We start from the raw sequence: 13,498 nt of genomic DNA on the forward strand, positions 1-13,498 counted from the left end.
GTAGCATAGGTTGTGAGTTCTGTAAAACACATGTCCACTCCAACAATGAGAACGGTAAATGACTAATAATAAATTGAATGCATCAACAGAAATAACCCTAACCAAACAAACATTGCAGATTAGAAATTACGTGAATTAACAGTATTTTTCTATTTAACCTTTATTTAACCAGGTAGGCCAGTTGAGCCTGGCCAAGATAAAGCAAAGCAGTGTGACACAAACAACACAGAGTTACACATGGAATAAACAAACATACAGTCAATAACACAATTGTCACGAACGTCGTAGTGAGGAGACCAAAATGCAGCGTGATGTGAATACATCCTTTTAATGATAGATGAAAACAAACACGAAGTACACAAAACAAACAAACTACCAAAACGAACGTGACCGCTATAAATACTGAGTGCAAACATGCAACATCACATAGACAATAACCCACAAAATACCCAAAGATGGCTGCCTAAATATGGATCCCAATCAGAGACAACGATAAACAGCTGCCTCTAATTGAGAACCAATCTAGGCAACCATAGACATACATAAACACCTAGATGGTAAACAACCCCATAAACCTACAAAACCCCTAGACAGTACATAAACACATACATCACCCATGTCACACCCTGACCTAACCAAAACAATAAAGAAAACAAAGAATACTAAGGTCAGGGCGTGACAACAATAGAAAAGTCTATATACAGTGTGTGCAAATGAGGTAAGATGAGGGAGGTAAAGGCAATAAATAGGCCATAGTGGCGAAGTAATTACAATTTAATTTAGCAATTAAACAAATGTAGGCTACTACTTGTGATATATGTAATGGGGAATTGATAGACACAGAAAACAATGCACAAAATGAAGTTATGAAACAATAATGTATACGAAATGGTGGGAGTGAGCACATTCTGGAGAGACGTTCTTTGTGCATCTGAGCCACACTGCCCTTATTCTTGGACCACGGCGTCCCCGCGGCCTCATCAATGGATTAGTCTACTGAGACAGGCGCAAATCAAATAGGTCACCTGTGTGCCATGACAACAACAAAAACATCTATTTGTGACTGTTATGTTTTCAATACAGACTCTTTTGTCATACAGTAGGCTCGTCCATATAAGGCAGCCAGACCTGATGAAAGTTGCACAGTATACCCTTAATCTTGTAATAAATCTAATCTAGTAGTGATACATAACTTGACATTTCTGCCATCCATTGTGACATTGTGGGAGCATAACCAACCTTCCAATTAATGGCAATACATTTCCTAACCTCTATCAATAATAGGTTACACCGTTTCTCTTGATAACAGTCTCCAGTATCAACACTTCCAAGCAAACAAAAACAGAGAGAAGGGAGAATCCGTAGACATGCTGAGATAGCAGATCATACTCGTTGCCAGAATTCAGCCAGCCTTCACAAGACAATAACATGCAAATATGTCCCCTTTTGGTTTTACATTTTCAGCAGAGGAATTGCATTTCTGAGTGCATGATATTCAGTTTCACTGGCATATGGGATGTTCTACGGATGGTTTCTGCTCTGTTTGCTTTTACAACTCTGAGAAAAAGCGCAACACCCAGACTGCAGCTGCAGACAGCAACACTGTTCTGGTCAGAAGAATTGCCTGTGCGCATGCTTTGTGGTGTCCAAGTGGTCCTAAATCCAACCTGCTGAAACCGCCAAACAGCCTACCCAACCGCTGAGGCTTCCATATGGTCCTAAAGCACACTGATTATGTTTTTTTGTATCACAGCGCAATGATAAAACTGTGGGGGACAAAAATGCAATTTTAGAATATGTGTGTGTGTTTCCACAGTGAAAGTTGTGCCACTGTCTATTGCCAAAGAGGTTGCTGTATTGTAAATCCTTTGTGATATGGATGATGTTTGGCTCATGTGGGCATAGCTGTCCTTGAAGACAGTTGTGTCGTCACAAAAGCCACTACTGGGCTAGCTACCCACATGCTGTGGTTGCTTGTTGCTTTCACTGAATGAAAGACAATGCACAGCCTGTTTCCCATTTGAGTGAGCTGAACCATTTGAAAATAAAAAATAGCCTCCAGCTAACTGGGTCTTCCTTGTTCAGTGTCATTGTCTCTTATATCATTTCATAAATATTGTATATTTTAATTGACGTGCTCCATTTTTATCACAGACAACCAGATAACCCATTGAAAGTTTTAATGCACTTTTCACATTAATGCACTTTGGTCATTAGCAGTGGAACGTTGCCCTGACCTCATCCAAGATTCATTCCACCCACTGAATCTAAAAGCTGCTTTTTGCCTGTGGATACTCTGATGACAGCTCTGCATTCAGCGCAGACTGTGGATTCTAATATCTGTTAAGAACCACGAACAATGTAAATTACACCAACCCACTTCTCCTCTGTGGATCCACGTTCACTCTTCAAAGCCTGAGAGGAGGACGCCCCCATCATATGACTCATGCTCAGAACTACAACAGCATCCATCCTGGCTATACTGTATTTCATGGGCAACAAGATGATCTCCCAGAAAGTGGCTATTGTATAGGGAGACACTTGAAATTTACTCAAATGTTAGTCATTCACCGTGCCACTCTCTCCACCCATGTACAATGGGCCAAGCTGGAGAGGTCTTCTCTAGAATTATATGAAACACCGCCAGCTTTTCCATATGTCAGCCTGGGCTGTCATTCTGAGGTGCCTGCCATCATGCAGACGGGTCGTTTTCTATGCACAATGTGGAACAAGCATGTGGACAGATGTTGGGGGAGACACAGAGAGGCTGGGTACAGCACCACGTGGCTCCATTGCCCCGAGAGGAGAGAGAAAAGCATGGTGCCAAGCACACGCTGGTGTAATAACCAGGCCCCCCTCAGGCTGACTCTGATGATCGGCCTGCCTATGCCTGGCTACGAGCAGCTGCCGCTGCTGTGGCCAACCCCCATGTCGTCTGACCCACTCTCCTTGTCCGCTGCCACAGCCTCCTCCTTTTCCTGCTTCTTCTCCTCCTCCTCCACCTTATCCTGCTTCTTCTTCTCCTCACCCACTTAGTTACCTTCCAGTAAATCTGAAAAGAGCACCAATCTAAAATAGAGCCCACGCCACACCATCGTCACATACTGTATGTACCACCACTCAACTGCCTGCCAATCCACTATGAACTACATTTTGCAAAGCACAGCAAAGTACTGTAGGTCTCTTTATCTCTCTAAAAGTATTGTGATTGATTTAAAGCCCCACCGACCACTTGTTTCCTGGTTACCACCTCCAGGGGATTCCGCATATAGAGAAGGTATGATAGTCTAATAGTGTAATCTGTCTACCAACTAGGTCTCGAGCACAGGCCCTGCTAAAGCCGTGCCAACGCCATGATTAGTAAATGGGTCAGGTTTTCATCTATAACTAAATGAATGAAAATGAAAATGCTTCCATTTGTGATTGCTCCTCCCTTGTGTCGGAGAGTGCGGTCAGCCATAATCAGTTCCACAGGTATTCTGTAATGACAGTTTGGTATGTGTCCTTGCTGGCTGCTCTCAAATAGTGCTGCTCATTCTAATCTGTAATACAAAAGTAAATCACTTTACATTAGTGTCTACAAATGAATTTACAACTGCCATGGTGTATGTTGTAAACAAAGAACACCGGCTTTATCCATGTTTAAATAAGAAAAACGTAGCGTGAGAGGATCTGCAACATTTACCAATGAGCCGAATATGGAAGGCTACAGTAACAAAACTCTTTAGGCTATGAGTTCCCCTGTGCCATATAGCAATAGAATATCAGCTACACAACATTCTAATCAAGGCATGCACGTTTTAAAAGAGTAGTGATAACAATGTGCACATTGCTCTACTGTATATTTGTAAACCCAAAAGATTTTGGTAGCAAACCATTTTTTAACAGAATACCATTCACACTCATTTGGCATTCAAGTCATTGAATTGAATTTCTCTCTTCCTTCATCTCTAGTAGGATATGGTTAGAGGCAGACGTTCTGGCAAAAGTGACTCACTCATTGATGTCTGAGCGAAAAACCCATCAAATTTATATCTGATGCCAGGGGGACCGGCAGCCTATTGTTCCAGGAGTGAGAGAGCAATCATCTGATATCATCAAACTGTAATGAATCTATATGGGGGGGAGAGGCGAGAGTGAAATTAAATGCGTCTTACAGAGCCATTTCAACTCCAAAGCACAACAATCCTCTCTCATTGACACAGTCAATACAGAAAGAACAACAAGAAAAATGAAATGTGTCGTATCTTTTTTTAAAGGCGGACTAAGGCACTGCATTTAGATATGATGTTAAAAATGTACAACAACAAAAAGTCTAAAAGCTTTATGATGCTGAACCATCCAAGCTAACCACTATGAATGGTCTGTATACAGTCCAATATTATTTAGGCGTTTGACCACCCATTGAGTCATAAGGGACTTTGTCTGTGCCCTACATCATGTAGAGTGGAATGGGATTCATTGGTCGTGCAGGATCTCTCCCTTCATCACTGAGTGAGGAACTGGGAGAGTGTGGATCCACCATATCTGAGAGCCCATTCCAATTACATCAGAACGTGGAAGGGCTGGAGCTGCCTGGCACATATTGACTGCCCACTAAATCTTGTTTATACCGCGCCACGGGGTCAACAAATGTGACTGCTGCGGCCCACTACTGGCAAAACATATTTCCACGGGATGGGAAAGGAAGCCTCTAGCCTCCAGCCCTCCTCAGCCTCTCTCTGTCTGGTGCATCAGCTAGCTCTTCTACTCTGTCTGATGTCCAGACTGACAGAGGCATAGTCTTAGAGACACTCACATCAGTGGAGGCTCCTCAGAGGAGGAAGGGGAGGACCATCCTCCTCAGTGATTTTCAGAAAAATGTAAATGGTAAAAGATTTAAAAAGTTATCATTTTTAGATAAAACTATACTAAATATAATCACATGCCACCAAATAATTGATTAAAACATACTATTTTGCAAAGGAGGTCTACAGTAGCCTCAACAGCACTCTGTAGGGTAGCATCAAGGTGTAGCCGGAGGATAGCTAGCTTCCATTCTCCTCTGGGTACATTGACTTCAATACAAAACCTAGGAAACCATGATTCTCACCCCTATCCATAGACATACACAGTAATTATGACAACTTCCGGAGGACGTCCTCCAACCTATCAGAGCTCTTACAGCTTGAGCTGACATGTTGTCCACCCAATCAAAGGATCAGAGAATGAATTCAGTACTGAAAGCATAAGATACAGCTAGCTAGCATTGACGTGCATAAAATGTTGTGAGTAGTTGACTCAGACAGAGATAGAAAATAGTTTAACAGTTTTGAACAAATTAATTTCTTCCAAAATTAAGGAGAAGCAAGAGAGAAATAGAGATTGTCATTTTATTTCACTTTCAGTTTCACTTACTTAGCTAGCAAATGCAGCTAGCTAGTTTATCCTCCTCAAACACCCTGCTCAATCAGATAGATGCTATGTTAGCTAGCTGCCTATGACTATCCAATACTTCCAAGTCAAGGTAAGCTTATGATTTTCCCAAATGTATTGCCACCAGGGCCCGCCGGTGTAAGTGCTAAACTGCTTACTGACTGTACACTGTAATGCCACTGCATGATAGTAGCAGGTTTACTAACTAATTAATTTTATTAGCTATGTTGACTATGACGTTACTTTATCTAATATTGTGGCAACTATATAGGCTGTGTGTAGCAGTTATGATATGGTTTGGCTTGGAAAGTTGTTTTTGCCTGGTCACATACAGCTGATGTTTTGTGCATTGAAGTCCACAAGCAAAGGGACAAAGTGAGAGGAGGAGAGTGCATACATGCGAGAAGGAATACAACGTGGCTGTTATGAAAGTGAACTGTGTTTACGCGTGATCAGGGGTGTAATAATTCTGCTGATTCTGTTGAAAATGGATAAAAATACCTGAATTTGTCCAAACCTCTCGTTTGCAACTGTTGGACTAATGATCACACCCTATATCAGCTAGAGGCAGGCAAGAGTGTGCAAGGCTGTATTGAATGTGTCACTGTCTGTCCATGTGTCACCGTCTGTCACCTCAAATTTTTCCTCTCTCATCTTAAACGGCACTGACTGCCACTGACTCACATAATGTGCCTGGGAGTATTTTGGTGCCTACAAGAGACGACAGAAGTGTCTCTGAAGCAGGGGGAAAGGGACAAACCTCTGAATCTATCTGAAAAATAAAAGTGTAGTTTATTGTAGGGAAATTATTATGATATACAAAAGCCTGGTTTAGTGGTGACCTGATCCCTCGATCAGGAGTCCCAGACAGTGTCTGAAATAAGTAAAAAATGAAGTTAATTTATAAAGATTTTATCTGAGATTGTTTTATTTTATTTTATCTGAGACAGGCGAGAATATATTAGCTTCTTGACCTCCCATTTCCACTTGCCCATGAGTCTAGGGAGTTTGGTCTGGCCATAAAGCTGGGCTTACTGTGCTGCTAAACTTAGTAGGATGTGTCTGCATTGTGGACATGATAATGCATTAGTGCGCTAGTAGAGAACTGATAAATAAAGTAGTGACCAGGGGAAGTAAGACAGAAGTGGTGTTTCTCATTGGATGCAAGGTCAAGCAAATATGGCTGTTTCAGAATTCTGCACAACCTCTTCCGGAAACATTTGCCTGACATTGAGATCACATTCAGTGTACTTGCGGGGAAACTGTTTTTGCTCGGCGCCTTTTGCTCATTTGTATTCCAAAACAAACAGGACACCAGGATGATGAGACTGCGTTATGAAACCTGGGCTTTCCATCTTCTTTGATGTAAAAAACTACCTCTTACTTAGTTTTTGACAACAGAGGAAAAAGTGCACAGCCTCTTTCCCCTCATCCTCCCGGTCTGCCTCATTCTTCCTTGGCAAATAAAGGGAAAACCTTGGGAAAAGTACTGCTGAATTTGTCAACCCCATAGAACTCTAAGTTCCCCCGAGCAGCATAATGTGTTTAAACTGAGTGGAGAAAAATTACACCAGAGAGATAGAATAACCTGAAAGTGTGAAATGGACCTAAATGGATTTTTACCCTGCGAATGATGCATTTTAGGCTAAAATTCCAGTATGTGTTGTGAAACTTGATAGATACCTTACATATTCCACTGTTCATAATTTGAAGTGTAAAGGGAAGTCTGTCTTTTGTATTCGATTTCAAGTTCTTCATTGATGTAATTGGTCGTGGCATGGGGAGAATGTGAGGCCTCTGACAACTGTAAAAAGCTCGAACAACACACTATTGTATAATACATATGTCAGTAATGGAGCTCTATCTTGTTTGATTCCATAATGGATTATAAATACTACATTACAAGAGGATTACTCACTGCTCAAAAAGTTTATCCTTCAGATACTGCTGGAGAAAAACATTACGTTTTTACATTTTACAATTTAGTAATTTAGCAGATGCTCCAATCCAGAGCAATTTACAGTTAGTGCATTATTTGAAGATACAGTATCTAGGTGGGACAACCACATATCACAGTCATAGTAAGTACATTTTTCCTCAGTAAAGTAGCTATCAGCAAAGTCAGATCGAGTAAGATATATATTTCTTTTATCAAATAAAAATAATCAAGTGTGAGTGTTTGAAAAATATATATATATTATTGTTTGTATTTTGGGGGGGTGTGGATCAGCTTTAATTTTGCAGATAGATGCAGACAATGTAATTGTCTGCATCATTTCCACAGTCAACCCCATTATTTTGTGGTTGACTGTGCCTTTAAACAGATAGGCTAATTGTGCCTTTCTGATAGGCTAATTGACATCATTTGAGTCAATTGGAGGTGTACCTGTGGATGTATTTCAATCCCTACCTTCAAACTCAGTGCCTCTTTGCTTGACATCATGGGAAAATCAAAAGAAATCAGACAAGACCTCAGACAAAGAAATTGGAGACGTCCACAAGTCTGGTTCATCCTTGGGAGCAATTTCCAAATGCCAGAAAGTTCCACATTCATCTGTACTAACAATAGTACACAAGTATAAACACCATGGGACCATGTAGCCGTCATACCACTCAGGAAGGAGAGCGTTCTGTCTCCTAGAGATGAACGTACTATAGTGCGAAAAGTGCAAATCAATCCCAGAACAACAGCAAAGGACCTTATGAAGATGCTGGACAAGAAAGAAGCCACTGCTCCAAAACCGCCATAAAAAATCCAGACTACGGTTTGCAACTCCACATGGGGACAAAGATCGTACTTTTTGGAGAAATGTCCTTTTGTGGACATTGTGGCGTACAGCAGGTCAGCTATCAGGGGGAGACTCGTCGAGGCCTGGTGACAGACGGAGTATACATCACGAGGCGATGGCTCCATCTGCTGGATGTGCCAGGTCTAGACGGACTCTCCGCCCAGGACTAATTGGGTCTGATTGGGGAGTTGGTGAGTAATCAAGGGCTGATTGCTCACCAGCTGTACAAGCCCCATAAAGCTGCCAGAAGGGCAGCACACAGGAGAGGACTGGGGAATTAAGGTGACTTCTGTGTAGTTGGAGACGGTGCCCGAGCTAAGACGTTCGAGTTTGTGTGCCCGACAGGATACAGGAAGACCCGGAGCCCAGAAGACAGTATCCCGGAAAGGGTCTCATGGGGGAGACCTATCCTTTTCTTTTGATTTATTATTTAATAAACACCCTTGAAACCGAGCTAGTCATACTCTGTCCGTGTCTGATCTGTGTAAACGTCTTGACCCAACCCCCTGGTCTGCCACAATATATTGAAGCAACATCTCAAGACATCAGTCAGGAAGTTAAAGCTTGGTTGCAAATGAGTCTTCCAAATGGACAATGACCCCAAGCATACTTCCAAAGTTGTGGCAAAATGGCTTAAGGACAACAAAGTCAAGGTATTGGAGTGGCCATCACAATGCCCTGACCTCAAACCCATAGAAAATGTGTGGGCAGAACTGAAAAAGCAAGCAAGGAAGCCTACAAACCTGACTCCGTTACACCTGCTCTGGCCAAAATTCACTCACAACTATTTTTGCTAACTTTATAATAAAATGCATTGGAGTGAGATCATTTCTTTCTTTCGGGATATGTATACCTGTAACGTCGTTCGTCTGTTGAATGAAGAGAGTCAGACCGAAATGCAGCGTGTAGGTTACTCATGACTTTTAATGAAAGTATCGTGGTACATGAAATAACTGAATAAACGAAAACAACAAACGAAACGTGAAACTAATTACAGCCTATCTGGTGACTACTACACAGAGACAGGTACAAACAACCACAAAATACAACGCGAAAGTCAGGCTGACTAAATACGGTTCTCAATCAGAGACAACGACAAGCACCTGACTCTGATTGAGAATCGTCCCAGGCAGCCAAACCTAACTAGACACACCCCTAATCATACACAATCCCAATTACCACAAACCCCAATACGAAACACAACATATAAACCCATGTCACACCCTGGCTTACCCAAACATATACCAAAAACACAAAATATAATGACCAAGGCGTGACAGAACCCCCCCCCCCCCCTAAGGTGCGGACTCCAGGATGCACCTCAAGAGCATTGGGAGGGTCCGGGTGGGCGTCTCTCCATGGTGGCGGTTCCGGCTCGGGACATGGACCCCACTCCATTAATGTCCTAGTTCCTCCCCTTCGCGTCCTGGGATAATCCACCTTCTCCGCCGACCATGGCCTAATAGTCCTCACCCTGATCCCCACATAACTGAGGAGCAGCTCAGGACAGAGGGGCATCTCGGGACAGAGGGGCAGCTCGGGACAGAGGGGCATCTCAGGACAGACAGGCAGCTCGGGACAGAAGGGCATCTCAGGACAGAGGGGCAGCCCGGGACAGAGGGGCAGCCCGGGACTGAGGGGCAGCTCGGGACAGAAGCAGCCTGGTACTGAGGGGAAGCCCGGTACAGAGGGGAAACCCGGTACTGAGGGGAAGCCCGGTACTGAGAGGCAGCCCAGTACTGAGAGGAAACCCAGTACTGAGAGGAAGCTCAGTACTGAGAGGAAGCTCAGGCAGGTAGTAGGCTCCGGTAAATCCTGGCTGGCTGGTGGAACTGGATGATTCAGGTTGTCTGGCCGATCTAGAAGATCTTGGCAGACTGGCACTTCTGGCGGATCCTGGCAGACTGGCACTTCTGGCGGATCCTGGCAGACTGGCGACGCTGGGCCGACTGGCGGCGCTGGGCAGACTGGGAGCACTGGGCAGACTGGGAGCACTGGGCAGACTGGGAGCACTGGCGGCGCTGGGCAGACTGGGAGCACTGGGCAGACTGGGAGCACTGGCGGCGCTGGACAGACAGGAGACTCCGGCAGCGCAGGAGAGGAGAAAGGCTCTGGCTGCGCTAAACAGGCGAGGCGCACTGGAGGCCTGGTGCGTGGTGCTGGAACTGGTGGTACTGGCGCGTGGACACGCACAGGAAGCCTGGTGCGGGGAGCTGCTACCGGAGGACTGGTGTGTAGAGGTGGCTCTGGATAGACCGGACCGTGCAGGCGCACTGGAGCTCTTGAGCACCGAGCCTGCCCAAGCTTACCTGGCTCGATGCCCACTCTAGCCCGGCCAATAGGAAGGGCTGGTATGTGCCGCAGCTGGCTCTGCACCCGCACTGGAAACACCGTGCGCTCCATAGCATAACACGGTGCCTGCCCGGTCTCTCTAGCCCAACGGTGAGCACAGGGAGTATGCGCAGGTCTCCTACCTGGCATAACTATTCTCCCTTCTAGCCTCCCCCCCATAAATTTTTTGGGGTGACTTTCCGGTTTCCAACCGTGTCGCCGTGCTGTCTCCTCATACCTGCGCCTCTCCGCTTTAGCTGCTTCTATATCCTCCTTGGGACGGCGATATTCTCCCGGCTGCGCCCAGGGTCCTTTTCCGTCTAATTCCTCCTCCCATGTCCAAATCTCCAAATGATGCAGCCTCTCCCACTGCAACTGCTCTTCATGATTAACAGGGAGAGTAGGCTCAGGTCTGACTCCTGACTCAGCCACTCTCTCTCTGTTCTTTCCCCCGTTACTTTCGGTTTTCGCTCTGTATAGCCGTGCTTTCCTTTTCGACTCCATACGTCTATAGCCCTCTTCGCATTGCTGTAGGGAATCCCAGGCGGGCGCCTGCACTCTCTCTGGGTCGGCCGCCCACCTGTCGATTTCTTCCCACGTCGTATAATCCATGCTTCTGCTGTCCATAACGTCCTCCTTTAGATCCTGCCAGTTCACACGCTGCTCCGTCTGTGAGTGGTGGGTGTTTCTGTAACGTCGTTCATCTGTTGAATGAAGATAGTCAGACCGAAATGCAGCATATAGGTTACTCATGACTTTTAATGAAAGTACCGTGGTACATGAAATAACTGAATAAACTAAAACAACAAATGAAATGTGAAATTAATTACAGCCTATCTGGTGACTACTACATAGAAACAGGTACAAACACCCACAAAATACAATGCGAAAGTCAGGCTGACTAAATACGGTTCTCAATCAGAGACAACGACAAGCACCTGACTCTGATTGAGAATCGCCCCAGGCAGCCAAACCTAACTAGACACACCCCTAATCATACACAATCCCAATTACTACAAACCCCAATACGAAACACAGCATATAAACCCATGTCACACCCTGGCTTACCCAAACATATACCAAAAACACAAAATATAATGACCAAGGCGTGACAATACCGAGTATGTCCACATCCCTGTCAGACCATTTTATTGGTAAACTACACGGTAATGTAAAAGTATCATTTTTATGTGATCCAATTCATAATATAGTACAGTACACTTATCATAATTTGGTTTTACTCCAGAGAGGTTAGAAAATCAGCATACATGACACCTTTGTTTTTATGCCATGATTTCTAATCCCTTAATAATATTGTTGGATCTCATTTTAACAACCAAGATTTCGATTGCAATAATAAATAGATATGCCGATAGTGGATAACCTTGTTTTACTCCTCTTGACAGTTTAAAACTTTCTGAGATGTAACCATTATTTACTATTTTACACCTTGGGTTACAATACATAACTTCAACCCCTTTTATAACAGATTCTCCAAAATTGAAATATTCTAGGCATTTATATAAACTCCAGTTGTACTTTATCAAAAGCTTTTTCAAAATCAGCTATGAAAACCATGCCTGTTTCCCCAATATTTCATAGTGTTCTATTGTTTCCAGTACTTGTCTTATATTATCCCCAATGTATTGTCCATGTAAAAAACATGTCTGATTAGGATGAATAATATCTGACATAAACTTTTAAATTCTTTCCGCCAAGCATTTAGCGAGAATTATTTTGTAAGAGGCCTCCATTTTTTTTAATGGACTGGATCGTTATATATACCTGTCACGGCCTGACCTTAATTCCTTTTTTATGTCTCTATTTTAGTTTGGTCAGGGCGTGAGTTGGGGTGGGCAATCTATGTTTGTTCTGTGTTTTATATTTCTAGGTGTTTGGCCTGGTATGGTTCCCAATCAGAGGCAGCTGTCAATCATTGTCTCTGATTGAGAACCATTATTAGGCAGCCTGTTTTCCCACTATGGGTTGTGGGTAGTTTTCTGTTTTGTGTTTCTGCACCCGACAGGACTGTTTTGTTTTCATTCATTCTCTTTGTTATTTTATTTTGTGTTCAGTTTAAATAAAAATAACATGAACATTTACCACGCTGCGCTTTGGTCCACACCTTCTTCATACGACGACCGTTACAATACCACTTGGATCCTGTTTCAGTAATAATGAAATCAGACCTACTTGTTGTTTGTCCGATAATCTACCATTTATATAGGAGTGGTTAAAACATGCTAATAATGGTCCTCTGACTATATCAAAAAAGTTTGTTAGTTTGTGTTCTTTTTCCTATTAGGTTTCACCTATGTTCCAACACCCAATAAGGTTTAAGTGCCTTGAGGCAATAGCCCATATAAAATGGGGGGCGTCATAATATGTGTGCCTGAAGGAAATGTTGCTTCTTTAAAGAGTGACTATACGACAGTATATACTGTGCCTTCAGAAAGAATCACAGCCCTTGACTTTTTCCACATTTTGTTGCGTTACCGCCTGAATTTCAAATTGATTAAATTGAGATTGTTGTCACTGGCCTGCACACAATATGTACTGTCACGCCCTGATCTGTTTCATCTGTTCCTGTGATTATCTCCACCCCCTCCAGGTGTCGCTTATTTTCCCCAGTGTATTTATCCCTGTGTTTCCTGTCTCTCTCTGCTAGTTCGTCTTGTATGTTTAGTCAAGTCAACCAGCGTGTTTTTGCCATACTCCTTTTGGTATTCATCTTTTTCCAATCCTCCCGGTTTTGACCTTTACCTGTTTCTGGACACTGTACCTGCCTGCCTGACCATTCGGCGTGCCTTGAACACGAGCCTGTCTGCCACTCTGTACCTCCTGGACTCTGATCTGGTTTTGACCTTTTTGCCTGTACACGACCATTCCCTTGCCTACCCCTTTGGACTATTAAACATGGTAAGACTCCAACTAACTGCCTCCAGTGTCTGTCTCTGGGTCTC

The sequence above is a fragment of the Oncorhynchus gorbuscha genome, linkage group LG15 (genome assembly GCF_021184085.1).
Source record: "Oncorhynchus gorbuscha isolate QuinsamMale2020 ecotype Even-year linkage group LG15, OgorEven_v1.0, whole genome shotgun sequence".
Classification (NCBI taxonomy): Eukaryota; Metazoa; Chordata; class Actinopteri; order Salmoniformes; family Salmonidae; genus Oncorhynchus; species Oncorhynchus gorbuscha.